This window comes from Ascaphus truei, chromosome 1 (genome assembly GCF_040206685.1).
Source record: "Ascaphus truei isolate aAscTru1 chromosome 1, aAscTru1.hap1, whole genome shotgun sequence".
Taxonomy (NCBI): Eukaryota; Metazoa; Chordata; class Amphibia; order Anura; family Ascaphidae; genus Ascaphus; species Ascaphus truei.
Genome location: NC_134483.1, coordinates 397,729,659 through 397,753,337, shown reverse-complemented (window position 1 = coordinate 397,753,337; position 23,679 = coordinate 397,729,659). Strand labels below are relative to the sequence as shown.

The window sequence follows — 23,679 nt, the reverse complement described above, 5'->3', positions numbered from 1 at the left end:
TTGTTTATCTGGGTCTCATTGTGTACCTGGGCTAGGAACAATGGTTTGTATCAGGCATGCAATGAATCCGACGTCTAGCCTTTGTGTGGGGCCATGTGCAATGCTTCTGGGCAATGGTGGAGAATGGTGAGCCCGGCTGCTAGGAGAATTCACATTCCAGAAATGGAGCATTGTTCTCTCCCCAGCAGCAAGATGTCTACCCCTGCGGGAGGTATGGAGCTGAAATCAGGAACCGGGGGTTGGGTTCTAGCCCAGTCAGCTTGGTTCCTATTGGTCCGTTCCAATTTATCATGCTCCCAAGTCTTGCCCTTCTGGGCGGTCCTTGGGCCCTGACTGCCCACAGCCCTGATTGGATCATTCCTGGCACACCCCTGGATCCTGATTGGCTCAGCGGAGGAAAGGTCTCCGCTGATTGGTTGGCAGCCAGTTCTCCATGTTTCTAAATGGAGGCCAGGAAACTATAGTAGTCAACGCAATTGGGGCTCCACAGATGTCCATGAATGGTCTCGGTGACTAGAGACCAACAGTAGCATGAACTTGCTTCGACTGCGCCCTGCACCTTGCAAACTAGAAGTCCCCCGTATTGCCTTGGTGAATTATTGCAGTGGTTTGTACGGTGTTGGTCCCTGTTAGCTCAGGCCAAAATAAACCTTAGTTTATTTGACCCAAGCGTTAAGTCTGGTGATTACTATCCCATAATAGACTGGTCAAACCCCATACCGTGACTGACATGTCGGTCATTGTCAGCAGATCCGTGCTGAAGGTTGGTTTAGGTCATGCTGCTTTTTCATACATGTGTTCATATTTATTAATATGTTGATGAACAGAGCTAAATATAGTAAACCTGCTGTTCCTCAACACAATTATTTACATGCAAGTGGTCAGCAAGAAGGGGACAGCTTAAGAACCTCTGCTTTCATTGATGAATCAAAAGTGTACATACAGTATAACAGTCATATGATACACTGAATGAAAGCACTGACTGAAGTGAAATATTTCTTGGAAAGCCTCTTAATCATTTCATGAGAAACATGCTACATAATATAAACAGAGACACGCACAACTTAATCTTGTGTAAGTGCAGCAATTTCCATGGTGTGTGCGTGCGTGTGTGTGTTAAAAAATCAGAAACACGGAACACAAAACAGAATATAAAATAAAGGTAAAGAGAGGGTGCATACTGTCCAAAAAGATGAAAAAAAAAAAAAGGAACTCGTATGCAAAAAATGGGGCGAAAAAGCTCTTGAAAGGTCCCAGTGGGGACCGTAACTTTGTCAATAATGTTCACTTTTTTTGCCTATAGGTGCCTGTTCTGTTTTCCTTGTGTTGTTGTGTGTGTGCGCACACACACACACGCCGCCCACACCCCTTCACCACACACACTGAGTAATCACTGATTGGTTCACTGCAAATTACATTGGAATGGAAAGAAGAAAACAACTGTCTAAAAAGAAGACAGTCAATGTCAAGAATCTCACAAATAAAGGCAGAGATGTTCAACTGGAACTGGAAAATAACTACATCTTGCTCGAAACGCATATGGACACTTTAAGACACAATAATAAAGCATGATTGTGAATGTACATATACATGTCGCCGCGTGTGTATAGCAGCTCTTTTCCTCGCAACTCCCCTCCCCCTCCCAACCAGACCCCTTTGCAGGGGTGTGTACACAACGAGGGCATCCCCTTGCAGGGAGGGTGGTGGTGCAGTGAGGGCGCCCCCCCCGACAGGTGTCTGGGTCAGTTGTTCCCAAAAACTCAATTTAAGAAACATTTTATTTTCCATTAATATTTAATACATTGTAATGAAAAGTTTGTAATAAATATATAATTAAATATATTGACTCCCGGGGGCCCAGGACTACAGTTCTGACCGGTGTCCCCCCCCCCCCCTCCCATCAGCAGTGTTGCTAGCTCCATTTCACACCTCCTGCCCCCCCCCCATTTCACTCCTTGCGGACCCCCTATATTTCACTCCCTCTTCCCATGTTTTTCTCTCCCCTCCGTCTCGCCTATCACTCTCCCCCACCCCTCCATCAATTACCCCACTACCACTCAATCCCTGACCCCCGACTCGCATGTATTTTCTCTTCCCTCCCTTTAACTCTCTCTTTTCCTCACTCACCCCCTCTCTGCTCTCTCACCCCCCCTCCGTCAATTACCCCACTCTCACTAATTCCCTCCCCCATCACACTATATATACCCCAAAAAAAAAACCACCCCCAATGCAGAAAACTTCCCACCCTGTCACAGGAGACCAGGCAGTTTACACCTTTTAACCAGGGCCATTCACTGAGCAAAACAAGATAATGAAATAAATTGTCATTCAGCATAAATTCGCATACACATAATGAAACACAAAATACAGACGAAAGGCACACTTACTGGGGGTTGAAAACTAGACTGTTCTAGGTGCAGGGAACTCTAAATAAGAGTTTTACCCTGACCGGGACTTAGCCTGTAATCTCCTGGTTCCCAAATCAGCATGAAGCTCCACACGCCACCGCTCCCTTCTCTTGGACTCTTTTGACCGCGAGCTATCACCGATCCTCTAGAACCGAAATCGGCATCAAATCCCAGCCGCGACCGCTACGTTCGATTTTGAGAACTTGGTCGCTAAAAATGGGACTTGGAATCTGGCGGGCAGACTTTTCTTGCTTGAAATCGAAGCCGGTTGCTCTGCTATTCGCGCAAGAGCATCATTGGAAAGGCCGTCCACACTTCTACCGCTAGAAATCTCAAATCTGATGGGCTCAGACGTTTCTTATAGTATTCTGAGTTTCATTTATAGAAAGTCGGGTCAGTGGGAAATCTAAAATTGCCAAGGGACATGTGCAAGTTTGCCACCTCTGTCCCTGGCTTTCTCATGCCACCCGCTGGGTCAGGCTCTACTAAGTCTGGCAGAATAAATGGCAGCCCGGACGACTGCCATTGTGCCCCGGACTTGGGTACTTGAGCCCTTCCCTGCTACGCAAATGGCTTTTAAACCTCCTGCAGCCTCTGGTTACTTTGAACTCGATGTCCAGAAGACTTACTGGCACCAACTTGGTTACCCTGACAGTGTGTGTGGTATTGGTTCCAAAATTCCCACTACCTTACAGTAAACAACAGTACATTACAGCAAGGGTGAGCAAGCCCCCATTTTCATCCATGAAATTTCTCGGGCCCCCCCTGCCTGATGTAATCAAAATCACATGGAAAAAAAAACCTTTATTAAACGGTATACAGTGTAAATATAAATGTCTAAATACTTACATATTTCAACAGCTCGCACTTGCAAAATTAGGCTGTGTCCACGCTGCCGCTGAGAGCGGTGACATCACCAACTCTCCAAGCATGAGCACAGGGTGTCCTGCATAATTTTGCAAGCACGAGCGGGGAAGTGTTTCTCACTTTTTTTTTTTTATTATTTCTGTACATTCATAGTATGAGTGATATAGTGGCATACTATACCCTTTCACTTGCAGAGGATAGCAGCGAAGCAGGTTGCCAGCAGAGGAGAGCAGGAACACAGCACTATTGCAGGGCAGACACCGAAGGAGGGGCGTTTGACATCACCTCTCGGACGTGCTCCTCCCCCGTAGTTCCGAAGCCCTCACGCGTGCGCGCGCACACCATCACGTGGCCGCCACCTGCACTATCCTGTTCGGCTGCCTGCGCACATCTTCGGCTGCCCGCCTGCGCACATCTTTTTGGCCGCCTGCGCACAGCTTTTTCGCCCTCCCACACACAGCATCTGCTGGCCCGCGCACCCAGGTTTCGCTGCACGCGCCCCCTCCCTAAATAATCTTGGCCCCCCCCCTCAGTTTGTGCACCGCTGCATTAAATCACAATACCCACACGCACACACAATCACAACACAGACAGCACACATACTCAATGACAACACACACAGACAATACACTCTTATCACAACCAACAGGCACAACACACTCAATCACAACTAACACACACAACCAGAACACACACATACACAATCACAACACACAGACACAACACACATAACACATACTCAATCACAGCCAACACACACAACACACACTCAATCACAACACCCACACACACAGCAGACACACACAATCACAACCAACACACTTTCACCTGGGGGGGGGGAATACTAAGCATGCTCCTGCTCTGGTCACCCGTGTGCTGCTGAAAATTGGAGCGGGAAACAGACAGGAGGAGGAGGGCTTGTCTTTGTGCAGGGAAGGCCCCGCCCCTGCAGCAGGCAGATAGCACAGGGAAGCAGCAGCACAGAGCTTGAGCTTCTTGGCCGCCCGTGCAGAGCTCTGCCCGCCCCCAGGTTTCGCCGCACGCAGCCTGCGCCCCCCCCCCTAAATAATCTCCCCCCCACCCCCCAGTTTGCGCACCGCTGCATTACAGTATGTTACCATGTATTAATAAAATAGACTTGAATAATCCCCAAGCTCTGGGTATGGGGAATAGAATAGAAAAGTGTACTTTTATTTCTATCGGCCTGTATTCCCCACACCCTGTCTATTGGACTTAAACTGGACTCTGAGAGTCCCCTCACAACCTTATCTATGGTTGGAGCACCCATGAACCCAATACAGGTTCTGGGCATTAACTGGGATATCCCCCTTAACCTAGGGACCCCTTTAGTTACAGGGACACTCTTTATCCCTTTGCCCCATTTACCTTTCTGGGCTATGCTGAAGCAGGGAACCCTAGAGGTGAGTCGCGCATGCATTTTCAAGGGAAGATATTGCCAGGACAATGTGCCTAAATCTATCCGAGAATCAGGCATGATTCCCAGGTACATTTTTAGGGGTACCGACAACTCCGGACCCCGACTACCTAGGCACATTCTGTCAACAGTTCCTCTGCAAAAAAAAACCTTGAAACTCATGCACTAGCAATCCCTTCTCACTGACATGACTGGAAAGATAAAAACACATACAGTACTTTATTTACGCAAGGTACATGTAAAGCATGCATTGTTACTGGGCTCAAGAGCTAACTCTCTTTAACCATTATACTCAGATCAGGGGAAACCAAAAACAGGCTTAATCTTTATTTAGAGCCTGGTTACCCCCTTACCGTCAACCCCGCCACCCCCCCTCCCCAAATACATATAAAAAATCCCCACCCTCAAATATATACAACCTCCCCCACACCTTCAAATATATACAAACCCCCAAATGCAACTTAAAAAAGCCTACAATGCGTATAAAAAAAGCCAAGAAATACATCTAAAAGAGACCCCAATACATCTAAAAAATACTCGCACCCAAATACATATAAAAAATAGACTTGCCTTAGGGGTGATCAGGCCGGGGCCGGTGATTACAGGGATTGGGGGGGGGGGGGGGCACCAGTGATTGCAGGGGGCCCCCGCTGGCGAGAGCAGGAGGAGAGACAGTCACAGAGAGAGTGAGTGCCAGGAGGAGAGACAGTTGGGGAAAGAAAGTCAGTGCTAGGAGAAGGAGAGATGGTCAGGGAGAGAGAGTCAGTGCCAGGTGGAGAGACAGATCCTGTACATTTGCTTCAGCTCCTGCAGGCATCTCAGCAGCGTGCACTAATGGGAGTCTTGATCTAGGTGCTCCCTTCTACCCCTATCAGGGGCTGGGGATTTTAACTTTTAGTCGCGCACAGCTTGACTAGCAAGGTCAAAAGCCTTAAAGAAACGCATGTTGATCAGGTGGCCATGACGGCTCACCTGCGGCCAAAATGCACACGCCCGTGGCGTGCGGGCGAGTGCAATTGTCGAGTCTTGCTCATCCACAAGAAAGGAGAACAAAAAGATCTCAAGAACCACAGACGAGCTCGATCTACTTCCAATCACTTACAAGATTTTTACGAAAATACTCAATCGGCTGCAACAGACCCTGCACTTCGCTCAGCCTAAAGAACTAGTGGCATTTCGCAGCAGGTATTACACAATGGATCACATCAAAGTCGTACAAGAAGTTATTTTCCTAATTAATGCATACTATTTACCACTCTGCTTAAAATTCAGATTCCGAAAAGCATTTGATTCTGTATATACAATAGTTTTAAATGCATTAAGAAGACCATGTTGAAGACGCGTACATTGATATTATGAGTATTATTTACAAGAATTCCACATCAATCATTGGATTACATGAAGATACAAGCAAGATAAGGATCAAATATTGAGTTGGGAAAGAAAATGAATCCGAATCAATGGTGAATACTTGAGTAACGTACCATTTGCAGATTTAATGGTTATTTTTGCCACAAGTCCAGAGAACTCGCCGGAGCAAGTAAGAAGGTGGGTCTCTATTTGAATCTCAGCAAGACCAAAGTGATGAACAAATACATACTCTACAAAGATAAAAAAATGTCAAATAGAAGTTGTTCAATACTTGATAAATAACAAAGGGTGGGTTATCCCCAACAGAACTTTGTGTACTTTTTGTTGTCGGTAACAAGAAAATAAATGCAGTCATTTACTGTTTTGTGAAGTTGAGCGTAGCTTCTTTTCTACATTTTCCCGAAGAAAGCTTACCTTGGCAGGCCAGTAACAATGGATGGGATCCTTTTCGAATAAAATGAATAAAAGGATGAATGTGGCATGGAGCGCATTTGGAAGAAACAACACGATCTTTCAAGGAAATCTGCCACTGTGCCTAAAGAGGAAAGTGTTCGACCAGTGTATCCTGCCTATACTCACGTCTGGATGTGAAACTTGGACGCGAAATGCAAAGATAACTCAGAAGCTTTAGGCCTCGGCCATGTTCCCTACTTGCTGGCGGAAGCGTGCTGATGCGTGCTCCCGCTCAGCACTGAGCCCCTACAGCCGCAATTAGAGCAGCTTTAGTAGGGGCTCACCTACGCTTCTGCAAGCGTAGGTCTTAGGGGAATTTAAAATTCCCCCGCTTGCCGGCGCAACAGGCCGGTCACGTGAGCGGTTCGCCCAATGAGGGCGAACCAGCTCCGTGACGTCACTGGCCCGCCCCCGGCCAGTGACGTGCCCGCCCCACCCCCAGCACGCTAGCAGGGAGCCTGGCCGAGGCCTTAGAGAACTCAAAGTATGGAGAGATGTATGCTGGGTGTTAACCGAAGAGACAGGTAGAAGAATTAAGGTGTTGAGAGCAAACAAAAATCCGTGACTTACTCCCATGGGTGAAGAAATTAAAATGGCAGTGGGCCAAATATATCTCAAGAAGAAATGATCATCGTTGGACAAAGATTGTACTTTATTGGATTCCAAGGGATATTCAAAAATCAAGTTTGGCGACCAAAATTAAGATGGAGGATGTAATCAGTAAATTTCTGGGTGGGGGAGGTCATGGACACCTCCGTGGTTTGGGAGGCAGATTGGCGTTTCTCTTTATATGCAAGTTACTTCTCCAGGTATATTAATAGGGCACTCAAACCATAAGCTGTTAACTCATGTGTTTTGAATATCCAGGCCCCCCCCCGGTGGGATCACTAATAAATTATCTGTAGGATTCTGTATGATTTGCAAAGACTTACATATGCACCGAGAACCAATGTACAGCGCTGCATGTTTACAGGCATACCCCGCATTAACGTAAGCAATGGGTCCAGAGCATGTATGTAAAGCGAAAATGTACTTAAAGTGAAGCACTACCTTTTTCCCACTTATCGATGCTTCGGTGCAGGTAGGGAGCCGGTATTGCAGTCCAGGACGTGCTGATAGGTGCATGCACGAGGTGCTGTTTGCCTATTGGGTGAGGGGAATCGGCGCGTCACTACTACGGCGGTCTGTAGGGCAGAATAAGTCACTACTACGGCGTCTGACTAACTAAGTCACCGCGTCACTACTACGGCGGTCTGTAGGGCAGAATAAGTGTCCGTACTCGCGAAGCGAGCGTACGGACACGGGTATGGTGCTATTGAAAATATGTCCTTACTCGCGAGTGTACTTAAAGTGAGTGTCCTTAAACCGGGGTATGTATGTATTTTCAGGAGATGATTAAATAACGAAGACTGAGCAGGCTTAAAATAATGACTTCAAATGTTTTACAAACCAGTAAGGCACCGAAATATCTCTTCGTTCGTGTAATATAGAAATGTGTTTAAATGGGCTTGGTACGTCTTGCACATTTTGTGTATTTTTGCTGCTGTAAGGACAGGGAGGAAGGGGATGCTAAGTTAGTCACCCACCCAAGACCTGAAACTTGTCGATTGCGAGTATTCGTCCTTGTGACAGCAGACTGCAAAATAATTGAGAAAACTATGGACCAACAGTTCACAATTTGAGAGAAAAGATGGATTATAATTAGAACAATCGATTTAATGAATTGAGCCAGAGACGGAGTATAGAAATAGAAGAACAAAGGAACAGCAGGGCACCAACTAAAGAGCAAAAAAGGAGGAGGGGAAGTCGATTTTGTGAGGATTGGTTACACTTTGCTATGAAGAGGTCCGGGGAGTTCACTGGAATGCTCAGGGCAACATTCTGATGAAGTGCGCCAAACAATTGCAAGAGATGGAGGGGAGCAATTGTCTGCAAGTCAAGTGAGAAACTCGAGCGTAGGACCACAACCAGGCAATCACTAGTGGCAAATGTGGTTGAGGAAGAATGTATTGTTTGTGAGCTGATGGGTGAGGCTTAATGGACACTTAAGGACTGAAGTGGTCTAGGAACTACAACGGCTTATAGAAAAGACGTACCAGTACCTTTTTAAAGTTTTAATTTGGGGGAAATACATGTTTGCTTCCTTTGACGGGAGGAGCTACTCTCCGTAGCACAGACGACTTTCTTGCCCTTTGTAATGACCATTACAAATACTAGTTCGTTAAGAGCTGAACAATTGTCATACTTGAATCTTGTGCGAGAAAAATATGTTCATTTACAAGCCTTTTTTGGTCTTCTGAAACCATTTAAGAACATCAGCTTTTATCATTTTATAAGTAATTTCTTTCCGTTTATTTAGAGCAGAATAAATGAGTACTTCAGTATTGGTAATACCTTTTTTATTTGGCCTATCAATTGATATTTTTTATAAGACAAGCTTTCAAGAGTTCTCCTCTCTTCCTCAGGTCAGCAATGCTGATTACTGATTTACAGAGATTTCTTGAGTTAAACACGGATGTAAATCATTTTTTTGTTTTGACCTGCGATTAACAGATTGGCAGATCAACTAATTGTGCACATATTGTTACCTGTGAGTTTTGGTGAGTTTCATTATAGGATTTCTGTGGTTTATGTACAATACTGTTAATCAATAATAATAATAATGAATTGTTCCTTTTATAACGCTAATAAGGTATACATTGCTTAACACAGTCAAGTAAATATGTCCTGGACTGCATACCATCTCATTTTGGTGTGTAAGGACCTGTGTGGTAAATTGTTACACAAGGTGACAATGAGCTGACACTGGATAATGTTTTTGCACTTCAAAGATCTGTGTCATCATAATACCAGTTAACTTAACACCCTCCTACTGTAACTCTCCTAATGTTACTTTTATGTCTGAAGTGCTTATTCCCATTATGTATTAGGCTGGGGCCATGGTGCCTTCGCCCGCACTGAGGCATGCAGAGGCTGGGAAGTGACCCGCGTGAAGCGGGTGCTTTGCCTGGCCATGGTGACGATGCGTGCCTGGGGGCGTCACGGAGCTGGTTCGCCCTCATTGGACGAACCGCTCACGTGACCGGCCTGTCGCGCCAAGAAATCAGATTCGGCTGTTTTTTTGCTTAACGCGCAGAGGGTTTTTGTCACTTTTTTACCCACCATAACCTTAATACTGTGGGGTGAAGACCTACTCGCAGTCTCAAACCAGCAAAGCCAGTACAACCAACCTCACACTGAAGAGACCCACAAGGTCGAAACAGTCTGTCTGTGAGTGGGTTTACTGGCTTTGCATCTCATCCCAGCCTATGTTTAAAAGCTGTGTTTAAAGCAGCATGCATTGGCTTAAGGATTGTTCATGTAATCGTCCTTAAGACTTCATCAAGCGGACGAAACGCGTAGGGTGTATTTCAGATTTATTTTATATGATTTTATATGCGCATCCACAACTTATTAGCATTGGGACTCTATTTGAATGACACTTTGTTCGAGTCCGACGGATACAGAGTGCCTTGCGGTGAGGAGTTAGAAACAAGCTCCCGCTGACGTCACAGTTCTCGCGGGACTCCGACCGGAGTAGTGAGGTACCTGGCGTGCAGAGGCGACGCGAGTGGTGTTGTCTTCTGCATACGGTGGAGCCCCAGGACGTCTGCCTTGCTGTTTTATGGACACAGAGCCTGCCTGCTTGCGGTGAGGAATCAGAGGTTACCTAAACACTCCCGCTGACGTCACTACTCTCGCGAGATCCCGACTGGAGTGAGGAAATACTCGGCATACAGAGGCGACGTGAATGGTGTATCTGCTACACTCGGTGGAGCCCCTGAGACGCTTGCCTTGCTGGTATCCTGCACTGTTGGCGATTGAGTATACTCATAACTGCTTATGTTCTTGATTTGTTTGTGAGTGCGCAATTTTACTTTTTCCAGTCCTCCATAAATTTTATAACTTACTACACTGAGTGCGCCTGTTGTTTTTTGTTTATATATATATATATATATATATATATATATATATATATATATATATATATATATATATATATATATATATATACATAAAAATTATATTATAATATAATTTTTTTTATTTTTTTTTAAATATATGAACATATTCACCTTTACACCATCTGTGCAGAGCTGCGACTGGCTGGATGACATTTTTTCACTTTGGCAGAGGATTACATGTTGACAAATTTGTCATCCTTTCACTGGCCGCAGTGGTAGTTGGAGAGTTTAGGAAGTTTGACCTTGGAAGGAGTGATTGATCCTAGCCGCAAATACCCTTCTTTTCTCTTGAAGGGCTGGTGCATAACTGCGAATTGAAAATAAACAGCTGTCATGCAGCAGTTAAGATCATGAAGAGCCATAGAACATGTGCACTACAGATCTCTGGTCTGATGAAAGGGCTGGGCCCCTGCAGCAGGAAATAAAGTGTCTAGTGGAATTCTGCTGTGTTCCTTCCCCTGTCCTACAGCACCAGGAACATCAGTTGACATTTTCATTAATAATCATAGGGAAGGCGATGGCAAAATCCTGGTGTTCGACAGGGGTTTCTCAGCCTTACCCTAATAACATACGTGTTGGACTAATCTGAAATTCAGGAAACAACTCAAATTGTTTGTTGAGGAAATGCTAACTAATATCCCCAAATCATACCGGATAGTTGGGGAAAGCACTCTTTTTGTTTTAACTGCATTATCTAATTGCCTGTATTCTGTTTTTGAAGAACGTGGTTGCAAACCACATGTGTTCTGAGGAAAAAGCTCAAATCTGCATATTTTATTTTTTCAATGGGACACACATCCTTAGGCAATCGGATTTTGTACAAATCTCCCAGTTTCATTGAGTGCGTCAGGCTTTCTGATCAAAGTTTTTACATATAGGAGTTGAACTGATCCAAGCAGTTTATTAAAGATAACCCGGTCGTCATGTTGAAAGCTATAGAAGGCACATAATAGTGGGCACATTGAAGGAAGAGGGTACATGAAATATTGCTTTCACTAACTGAGAGCTAGCTGTGTGTCGTTATTTCTTTTGCACGTGCTGTTGGCAAGAGAGAACTATGCAAAGGGATCCTCAGTATAGTAACGCCTGTGACCCCGATGTCAAAAGCACAAAGAAGGCCGTTCCTGCAGATTCTGAATATAGAACTATAAATTTGCGCCAGCACCATGAACACTCTACACTAAAAAGATAAACGTACAACCACTCACATTTATATCCTGGGTGTCATGCCCATGTCTATTTATTTATTTATTTTTAATGCCAAATCAGCCATATATTTATATTTTGGACGCATACACATTTTCAAACAATTTTTTTCTAAGAAATCATTTAAAATAAAATATTCTGTTTAGAACTTTAGTGTAAATATACGGCTATTTTTGGGGGAAATTGCAGCTGTCAAAAACGTTATACTGTATGTTTAAAGCTGGGTCCCACTGAAATGTAGCATTTCTCCCTTCTGCGTCGCTCTGTGGAGGGTGTATACTTGTGTAGTAGTATAAGGCCAGGTCCCCGCTGGCTACTGCAGCGCCTGTTGTGGCGGACGCTGCACGGACAAGAGCCGCCCCTCAAGGGGGGGCCGCCGTGCACAGAGTTTTTCAGGGATACCTGAAAATTGAGCTGGCGACGGAGTGCTAGGCCACGCCCCCGGCGGTTCAGCCATTGAGGGCGAACCTGCCAGGTGACATCACGGCCGCTCCCCGTCCCCCCCCCCTTTTCTTTCCCCCTGCAGGTCTCTGCAGACCGGGGGACTTGGTTGCATGCGCCGCCAGCCTCGCTGACACGCGTGCATCACAGGCAGCGGGGCTGCAGCCTTAGGCAGAGGTGCTCAACCCCAGTCCTCAAACCCCCCTCCCCTCCAACAGGTCAGGTTTTCAGGATATCCCAGCTTCAGCACAGATAGCCTCTGGTTGAGCTACCTGTGCTGAAGCAGGAACTGATTGAGACACCTGTGCTGAAGCTGTGATATCCTGAAAACCTGACCCGTTGGGGGAGGGCTTGAGGACTGGATTTGAGCCCCCCTGGTATAAGGGATGGGTTGCTGATTTGTGTTTGAGCTTGTTCCTTGCTGCAGGTTCATTGAATTCATTGATAAGAGGGGAATGCTACACATGCAAATTCTGGATTTGATGGCAGATGGGGTTTGAATTCCATTCCTTACCATTGTTATGTAATTTAACATGCAGTAATGAAACAAAAAAATGCTCACCCTGTTAAATCCTAAATATATGTAAATATATACAAAAATTGGTTTGAAATGTAGGTGCTGGTGGGGTTAGTAGCGAAACTATAATGGGGTTGATCCAAAGAAGGATGAAAGAACCCCATTGAAGCTCTCAATACATATATCTACCCACAATGATCGAGACTACAGTGGTCTCTTGTTAATAGAAAGTGTAACAGGCAGTCAAATGACTAATGGAATCAGCAGTTAAAACTGAAAATAACAAAACTTTAATGCATCTCTATATTTTTTACAACCAAATTAGGTATGTACATAAAAACTAATATCAAAAAGTTATATAAAATAAAAAATACCGGCCTGTATATTGGTTTTTCACACTGCTGATGTGATGTTTCGCCGAGACCTGTATTGAAGATATAGCCATGTACATGGGATTGCTGTTATAGCGGAGTTCCAGCGATCCTATGCACTGACCGCTATATCAGCTTTGTATACCTGATTATGTGATGGTCCGCCGAGACCTACACTGATGATTTAGCCATTTAAATAAGCCTATACTATAGTGGGCTATGCTGAATTTATGCTTATTACACCGTGTGGTGTGGAGATTTGTTTTGCACGGCATTTCAATTACTGGTTTTATGTGTACCTCTCTACGGTTAATTACATCTACACCATAGTCACACTGTGTTGCCATATATTTATACATTAGTATTATTAAGTTACATTATATCATGTAGGCTAAGGCTGCGCTTATAGTGCCGGCTACAGATGACGTCACCCGTCTCCGTAGCCATTGCGAAAGCTGTAATTTGAGTTTTGGAGACGTCTCTTGCTACAAGGGGAGTGACGTCAGGCAAGGGGGAAGGCAGAGGGGCAGAGAGAAGAGCAAGGGGGAAGGCTGAAATGGAGAGGAGTTGTAATTTCTGTTTGTATGCTGAATTTACTATACTTTTACTTTCAATTACGGGAGAATTTACTATTTTAAAGTTGTTAATATAGTGTGTTTCACTTGACAGACACACACACACACACATCCCCCTATCTCTGCACATACACACACATCCCCCTCTCTCTGCACATCACACACACATCCCCCCCTCTCTCTGCACATCACACACACATCCCCCCTCTCCCTGCATCAGAAGCTATCTGATTGGTTTACAGCTTGTCACATGGTGAGACTGTCCCTGTTAAAATCAAATTCTACTGACTGCAGAGATTTAGGTCGCTCCTTCGCGCCCACTATAAGCGCATGCGACGGATTCAATGTACTTGTTGGACGCGATGTCGCGTCGCTGGCACTATAAGCGCAGTCTAAGTGTGACAGAGATGCACAACTCCATAGGTTGGGATAAGTTTACAATAAAGTAATCCCACTGATACAGTTCATTGGGATTCAAAGTTGTTCAGATGGCACTCCCTATATACATATCCCTTAGATCTAGAATTATCACACCACCAAGAGGATTATTTTATATAACTTTTTGATATTAGTTTTTATGTATATACCTAATTTGGTTGTAAAAAATATAGAGATGCATTAAAGTTTTGTTATTTTCAGTTTTAACTGCTGATTACATTAGTCAATTGACTGCCTGTTACACATTCTATTAAGAAAAGACCACTGTAGTCTTGATCATTGTGTGTAGATATATGTATTGGGAGCTTCATTGGGGTTCTTTCATCCTTCTTATTTATTTATTTATAAAATATTTTACCAGGAAGTAATACATTGAGAGTTACCTCTCGTTTTCAAGTATGTCCTGGGCACAGAGTAAAACAAATAATACATGGTTACAAGTGCAGTTACATAAATGAACAGGGTATACATTATATACAAGACATTGTTAAAGAAAATATATATTATGAGTGTATGAAACAGTTACAGACCAGGTTAAAATGTGAGACAGCCTTAGATTTGAAAGAACTTAAGCTGGTGGTGGATGTGAGAGTCTCTGGTAGGTTGTTCCAGTTTTGGGGTGCACGGAAGGAGAAGGAGGAACGTCCGGATACTTTGTTGAGTCTTGGGACCATGAATAGTCTTTTGGAGTCTGATCTCAGGTGATAGGTGCTGCATGTGGTAGGGGTGAGGAGCTTGTTCAGGTAGCTGGGTAGCTTGCCCAGAAAGTATTTGAGGGTGAGACAGGAACCATTATAGTTTAACACGCAGCCCAATTATATTGATATACAGTACACGCTTCAATCTTACGTGTAGTTCATTTACAGACTTCTTTTATTTATGGAGGCAATGCATTATAATGAAGCACTATAAACATTGCAGCTGTCTTGTGACGTTCCTTGTCATGAGACCGTAATTACAACAGGCATGTGTTGTACACCAGGGGGCACCAGCATTGTGTCTCTGTACTGTCGCTTTAAGAAGCCATATTTACTGTAAATCTCTTATTACTAATTAAAGCAACTCATTAATAAACACACGTGTTAAACAGCTGGTGTTTGGAGAAGAATGTCTTTGAAGATTACAGCTGTTAAAAACTGCACTTTATAATGTCAATACATTCACTTGCAATAAACAGGCATCAGTGTAACATAAGCGTTCCTACATGTATAAGGCCTATTTTAATTAGAGAGCATAAATGTAACAAATACTGTAGTACCTCTTATAATTGAGTGTGCACCCCCATCTCATACGGTCTTCTTCCGTGAAAATAACGGTTACTACTCTCGGGAAGCTGGTTCTTCGTGTTGGGTAGTTGGTTGGAGCACATTAGGCTGTGTCTACGCTGCCGCTGACCGCACTTGGTGTGGTCAGCACAATTCATTTACATTTCTTTGGCCATGCTCACGCAGCGCGCACACGCTCGTGAGCTAGACGAACGCTCATGGGCGCTGGCCGAGACCAATTTAGTTGACTGAGGTGCGCTGAGGGGTCACATGACCTCAGCCAATCTGCGCCAGTCAGTGTTTTGGCCACGCCCCCCCCCCCCCCGCGCTTATAGGAAAAGTTGCCGGACACCCGAACGTTCATGCTTATAGAGTTGATGACGTCACCACTGAAGCATGAGCGCGATCCACGGCACGGGGGATTCAACCTCATGAGTACACCAATTTGAGATGGTTATCCTGTCAAAGAACTGCTATTTGGTTAGATGTCTCCATGGAGAATGCATTACAAGGATCTGTATGTACATACCTAGTATCGTTATTATACAGAGCAGCATGCTTATTGTAAGGGGGAGGTCCAAAAACGTTTCTCCACGTTTCCCTGTACTATGGCAGCTTTAGTAACACCTTCCCTGCCACAGGTGTCTAAGACACATCTCATTACCTTGCAGCGCCTTCCAGCTGATAAGGCCTGGTCCCCGCTGGCTACTGCAGCGCCCGCTGTGGCGGACGCTGCAGGGACGAGAGCCCTCCCCTCAATGGCGCAGGGCCCGCTGCGAGGGGGGGCCGCAGCGCTGTGGCGAGAGTTGCTCCTGCTCTCAATAGAATTGAGAGCAGGACTCGTGACGGAGCGCTGAGCCACGCCACCCGGCGGTTCAGCCAATGAGGGCAAACCTGCCCGGTGACGTCCTGGCCGCGCCCCCGTCACTCCCCCACCACGCCCCCCCGGTCTCTCTTCCTGCAGCTCACTGCAGACCGGGGAATCGGCTGCACGCGCTGCCAGTCTCGCAGGCGCGCGTGCAGCGGAGGTACTGGGGCCTCAGCCTAAGGCCTGGGCCATAGAGGGGTGAGGAGAGCGGAGGCGCGCTAACGCTGAGGCTCGCCTGCATTAGTCAGCGCGATTCCACGGACTTGCAGGCGAGCCAGCGTGCGCGAAGGGAGCCGGGGGGAGGTGGTTGGAGGTGGGGCAGTGACGTCGCTGGGCCAAACGCCCGCGACGCACTGACGTCAACGTCACGGCGCCGTGACGTTGACGCTGCTTCAGGCTGATTGGATGTTTTCAGCCGACAGCGCGCTGAAAAACAGCTTGGCGCTCGGCTGAAAACTCCAAAGCCTGCGGACGCTCGCGTGAGCCCCCTCTCAAGGCATCCTCATTGAGGATGCAGGGGCTCAGCGCTGAGCGTCCGCACGGCTCAGCGCGGCCTGTCCGTCTATGGACTCGGCCTAAGTGTTGAAGTAGCTTTCCTCATCATTCTTGTGATGTGAAAGCTTTCATTGGAGGGGGTTGGGGGGGATAAAGAGATTCCTTTTACACTGGGCTGTTGGCGATGAACAAGTTTACATTCCAGAGCTGAGAAGTGACATTCCAGAGTGGAGTTCGGACGTGCAAAACTGGAATGTGAAACCAGAGGCCCTGTACAAGGGAACAGTAGTCACCACAGATGCATAGCTTCTGTGCTACACTACTGTTCTCCTTCATGGGAACTCAGGACAAGCATGCCAGAAAGTCTCACAGCACTGACAAGCTCCCAGCCAGCTGGAGAAAGCACCGCCCTTCTCTGTGTGGGAACATTTGCATACAGTATGGGAAGCAGAGGAGCGGTTTAATGATCTAAGTGGCTTAGTTCGTGCTGAAACAATAAGGATGTTACTGGAGAAAATCCTAACCACTTCCATGTTCCTGGATACGTCATCTTGGGGAGCATAAGTTTGGTTCAGCTGTGCTACTGCCCGGCAGTCTGAAAGCATTGCATGGGATTCAGCATTGCTTTGTGGATTGTGAATTTCAGCATCTGAACGGCTTGTGTGGCTTATTTGACACTGGATTTTTTTTTTTTTACCACATTGCAAACCTTGCTTCACATCAGATTCCCATTCTTTTTTTTGCAGAGTATTCTCAGGATTAGAAATAGTTTGTCTTGGTGGCACCAGAATATATTTGCACCTTAACAGCAGCAATTCTTTAGACTGCATGACACTACCGACCAATTTGGGCACGTGAGAAGAAAAGCATGCCGGGATTTCAATAGACTTAAGAGAATTGTATGGATGCCGTCTGCATGAAGGGATCTGCTTTTAGCTTTTCCTGGCAGTGCTAAATTGCATTACAACTGTATTTGATTTTTAAGCAGTTTGTCCAGTGCAACAGACCGGCTGATTATTATGGCTCTTCAGTTTAGTTCTGTGAGTTGCTTATGGATCTAAAGAAAATAAGAGCCGAGATCTGAATGACACTTGTGAAATTCACCGCCTAACGGTTTCTTGGCAATTTCTAATGACTATTTTTCATACAAATTGATGAACAGAATTGTGAAAGTTTACGCGTGATAGGCAACAGTCATAGGTAAGTGTACTATGTGCTATTACTTGCTATTTTCAAGGTATTGAGAAATATGTTTGCCCATTTGAAGCGGAGCATAGCACTTTTGCTGATTACTAGCAGTGCTGAAATGTAGTTAGTCCTGCTTCATAATATGTGTTTTTGCTTCATTAGGCCGCGCCTATAGTGCCGTCGATGGCGACACGACGGGTGACGTCACCCGTCGCCACCGGTAAAAGTTATATTTCGCCGGGCGGTAGCGTCACGGGTTTCCGGCCATTTGATTGGTTCAAGGGCCGTCACATGAGGCGACAGCTCTTGAAAAATTAATTTTTCCGGCTACCAGTTTGCGCTCCGTTGCCGTTGCGCTTACTATAAGCGCACGCGGCGGCAAGGCGTTTGTTTTCAGGCGACGTCGCCGGCACTATTACTCACTGAAAAGAAGAAACTGATGTCTGTATAATTTCTAACACATTGATGTCTTTGCTTTGCCGGAATTTTTTTTTATTGTGTAGACTAATTTGATCAATGTATACACATTTGACCTTGTTAAAAAGGCAATCACTAGCAGGCAAAATATGTTTTGTTAATAATAGCATGTTCTTATATAGCGCTGCTAGTGTTGCAGACACAGGTCCCTAGCCCGTGGAGCTCACAATCTATGTTTTTGGTGCCTGAGGCACCGGGAGATAAAGTGACTTGCCCAAGGTCACAAGGAGCCGAGTGTCTTTACACACTGAGCCACTCCTTGTCCTGAATGGCTTATTTGTGTAATAGGCTTCCCTAGAAAAATGCCATACTTTTAGCCTTTTTTGTTTCTGGCAAAAATGAATGAGTTCTGTGCATCTCTTGTGTTGGTTGATAATTATCGTGCCCTACTTTTAGCTACTTGGGCAATGATCTCATCATGTTTACATAAAAAGACAAAGACATTAGGACACACTGCCTCTAGGTATATACTGTATTACTTGTTTGTTTTATCAAGCCACTACATTTAACCCATTCAAGAAATGAACTCTTAGTTCATTTTGGTCCTAGGCAAAGACTTCACTAATGATTGAACATATACAAAGGGTTTAAAGGCAATGCCATTGACGTAGCCAGATTTTGTAAAGACTGAACAAGTAGCCTACTGTAGTACTGTTGAAGACCATCCAAATGGAAACCATCGAACCCCAATACTAGACTTGCAACGTCCTGCCAGTCATGTTCTCTTCCAATTACAGGGTCTCTGAAAGTCCCCTGATAGTCATAACCAAGTATGCAGGAAATCAATAACTGCCAACTTTGTCTGTATCTCCGTGCCCTAGTAAATATCAGGCCTGGCAACATTGCAGCATATATTGAAGTGGCATGTTACGTATTAATTTATAAAATGTTTTACTAGGATGTAATACATTGAGTTACCTCTCGTTTTGAAGTATGTCCTGGGCATAGAGTTAAGATAAGACAACTAATACATGGTTAATAATAATACACAGTTACATAAGTGAACAGGGTGTACATTATATGCAAGACATTGCATGCACAGTAAGAGATCATATATGTTATAGGCGTATGTAACAGTTACAGACCAGATTAAAAGGTGAGACGGCTTTAGTTTTGAAAGAATTTAGACTTGTGGTGGCTGAGAGTCTCCGGTTGATTGTTCCCGTTTTGGGGTGCACGGTAAGAAGAGGAGGAGCGGCCGGATACTTTGTATGTACGTCTTTATTTATTTGGCACCATCAGGCCTCGTCCAGGCTGAGTGCAAGCGAGTGCGCGATCGCAACAATTAAAGTAAATTGTTGCGTCCGCGCGTGCATGTGGGCGCTCAGCTGCTTGGCGAGACTAATCCATTTGATTTGGCCGGACGCTGGCGCGTCACGTGAGCGGTTCGCCCAATCAGGGCGAACCAACTCCGTGACATGATAGCCACCAACCACCCCTCCCTCCCCACCTGAGCCCGCAACTAGCTGGCCAAGAATCGCCCAGCGCCTGACGTCATGGCACTCGAGCGCCAGCGAGCATGCTCCCAGCCTGTCCGCGGGCTTAATGATTTTTTTTATTTGTACGTCTTCTTTTGTTAATATAGTCATTTAACAGAGTTCCTTGTGCTGGTTAGTGTGATATTTTTGTTTTTTATGATGATGCAATCCGGAGAGATCAACCATCAAAATCAGAGTTTTGCTTCATTTTCAGATAGCTGCCGTTTTCTTATACAAGTCACGGAGATGAAGCTTGAGTGATGCCTATTTTAGCATTTCTAATGATGGAAAAGAACAGGATATTGTATACTTTAATGTTATGTGCTTTTTTTTCTGGGACTGGCACTGTGTCAGCCTCCGCAGGACGAATGACATACTGGCCATCTCTCACTCCATAATTAATTTAAAAAAATGTAAACATTTTCTATGTTCTCCATGAAAAAATTCCCCTTCACCTATTGAAGTCAGTGGAAGAGGAAGAGAGCATTGTAATTTCCTAGCAAACCTCCTCGTGAAGTTTCCTTATCTTGGCCCTTCTGATTAGTGGAAAGTAATAAGTTAGTAATTCATTTTTAAATACAGAAGTATACATTCTTTTCAAACCATTTTTGCACATTTGTCCATTGAATGTTTTTGAAGTTGTCTGCTTCAGTTTACGGTGGGTTTTGCGGCTCCCTTTGCCTTCTCTCTCCTTTCATCACTGGTTCCTAATTAGACAGAGTGCACATTTATAATTGGGATTACCTTATCACTGGGGTGGGGCAAGCAAGAGGGCAAGCACTGCTTTCAAAGTGCCTATTGTAAGTGGAAACAAAGGGAAGGTTTCTATCTTTCCATTTAAGAATACTGATAATGGTCTGTTGGTTTTTTTAACCTTTGAAATGCAACAACAACTTAGTTGTTACCAAGTAACCCCATCACTGGCTGTTTGTAGCAGTGAAGGGATGAGAAAGAAGTATGATTTTGTCCACTTTTTCTATGCGGTACTGAACCTTTACCCCAGGGGTGGGCAACTCCAGTCTTCAACGGCCGCCAACAGGTCAAGTTTTCAAGATATCCCTGCTTCAGCACAGGTGGCTCAATCAGTGGCTGTCATTATGAGTAAGTTGCCTGTGCTGAAGCAGGGCTATCCTGAAAACCTGTTGGTGGCCCTGGAGGATTGGAGTTGATCACCCCAGGGGTAACGGTTCAGAACCGCATAGACAAAAAGTGGACAAAATCATACTTGACTTGGTCATACATTGAGCTTATTGTTTTATTGTTGACCATATAACCAGTAACACATATAAAGGAGCTGAGTTCTGATAATGAGATTCAGAGAAGGGGATTTACTGAACTATCATTTTTAACCTCATTTCACCCAGAGTTGGGACATTTTTATTTCTGATGGTATAAAGCAGAACGGCGTCAACAATGTCTCATTTTCATGGCTCGCCACCATAACTCTGCTCCCTAACCTCTTCATTCCACCATTCATGTCATCTCTCCTGTTACACACAGAAGAGGGGTCTGTTTGTTTCAGTAAAATGATTGATAATTCTAATGTATTCATTGTTCTGATCTCAGAGTTATTCAAAGTACTGTTGGAAAAATCAGTATCCTTTCTAAGTGAGAATTGAGTAATTGGTCCTATTAGTTTTCCCCCATATGTGACGTGGGAAAACGCTATTGCCCACATGAGAAGTGAGTAATATCACTTTCCTCTCATATATATACCTGCAGTACACCGCTGGAGCGGAGAAAGCAACTGAATGTGTCACTGCTGGATGTTTGCTCACTAAATACAACCTAATTAGTTTGATAATTGGTGGGAATGTTTTTAGATGACTTTGGAAGCAGCTTGGTGCCTGGATTGATGTTTTGTTTGTTTACCGGCTTAGAAGAGAACAAAAAACTTAATTTACGTGACACTAGGTCACTAGCTGATGTTTTCTTAACTTTACTGAAAAGCATCAATATTGTGCACCTCTTATATTGCTAGCTGTTCAGTATTGATCTTTAGCTGGCATCTAAGAATGAGTGATATATTCCCGATGTACCTTCCCAGATGTAAAGTCGAATAGAGGATGGGCTTGAGACACACACACACACTGAGCAGAAGAGATCGAAATCAAGCTGTGCGTCTGAGGGAGAGCAGGACACACAGAACTTCTGGTACCAGACTGGAAGTCGGTTTAGGTTATTATGAGACTAGGATAATTCAATGCTGTTTTCACTGAGGATTTAACATTTGCATTGCTTTTTGCTCATGTAACTCTAAAATTCGTTAATGCTGCAAAACGATATGCCCTGCATGTATTAACTCTGTTAGTTCAAATGGAGAAGATATAAAGTTAGTGCAAATTACAAAAATAAATACATTATAGTACTTTTCTGATGATTGTAGATGAGGTTTGTCATTGGAAAACCTTAGCTAGTCAGAAACCAATCCGGACATTCACCAGGCATGCTTGCAGTTTATAGATCAGGAGATCTGTTTCTGCAAAGAGCTTAGAAACAAAAACAGGTCCACAGATAAAAAATAAAAAAAAACAAATGAAATCCCTTTAACTTTATTAATCTATTCAAATCTGTTGATTGGAGAAGCTATGAGTGCAGGTTCCCGGTGATGGGTGCACTGTACGCTTGTGCCTATATGGTTCATTGAACTCTCTATTGAAGCAGAAACCGTGCTACTTGTTCCTTAAGCATTTCTTATCTAGGGGAACGTCCCGTCCAGGACTGCCTCGGTCTTACCTCCGAGACCCCAGATTGTGCAATTATGCCCGGACTCTCAGTATAAATGGGAGGATAACATGGCCACCCGCAAAAACATTGCCAACAAACAAATGAATAAAAGCCTCTATCTCCGAGTAGTCTGGGATAATGTTTTGTTTTATTTTTGCATTAAGGCTTTTGGGCTTTAATTTGCATGTCTATAGAACACATCACAAATGTTAGAGATGGTGTCAAATAAGGACGAGCTTTCAAAACCGGGGCAACATAGTGCAGAAGAACAGCGGGAAAAATGAATTGCTTTCTATAAAAATATATATTTCTGTTTCAAAGAAGAGGCAGAGGCTGCAGAATGGGGCCATTAACTCCTTCAGGGCTGAAGTGGCTCCCAAGATGGTTTGTCGGCCCTCCCACCAGACTATTCAAACTTTGTCGCTCACAAACAGTGATGGGGAAGGGGAGCCGAGCCGATCCACTCCTCACTGGTGAGAAAAGTGGGCGGCTCGGGGTTTAAATACCCTTGGCCCCAGTAGCAAATGTACTTCTCTGAATTCTGGGAAATGCTAAGAAAGGCGCCGATTGTAGGCTGTCGGGCCTGTGGGGAAGTCCCCAGAAGAGATTGGGCAGGCAGGAGGCACAGGCGCTGCCAAGGCCGTGATTATACCAAAAATAGCTCGCGCCTAAAAAATAAAACAAACTAATATGAGTGCACATACCAAGCGCAACGTAAGCGCCGCGACGTACTGCAAAGCGTTTGTCTCCTCAAGCGATATGAGATTTTGTTATTAACACACACGACTGCTGCATCATGTGATTCACATGGCCAATCACAGTGCATCATCAATCAACCAATATGGCCTCGTCTCCCTGCAGTAGCGCTACAAATCTCTATGGTGTGTTTACATGTAGCACGGCGACGTCGCAACGGTGACATCGCCGGATCGCTCTGCAGCTTTTGGTATAATTAAGGCCTACGGCATGTGAAAGCTGACCGCCAATTTATGCGTTTAGGCTCAGGCTACAAAAGGAAGGACTGAGATTAGAGCATTCCCGAGGGGAAGCGGTGTGCTATTATAGTGACCGCTGCAGGGCACGTGCGCAACCGTG

The 23,679-nt window shown here is 44.8% G+C and overlaps 1 protein-coding gene across 1 annotated transcript in view; it reads left to right on the top strand.

The window, feature by feature from the left end:
* Nucleotides 1-23,679, top strand: part of RAPGEF2 (Rap guanine nucleotide exchange factor 2) — a 319,916-nt gene that overhangs the window by 147,959 nt on the left and 148,278 nt on the right.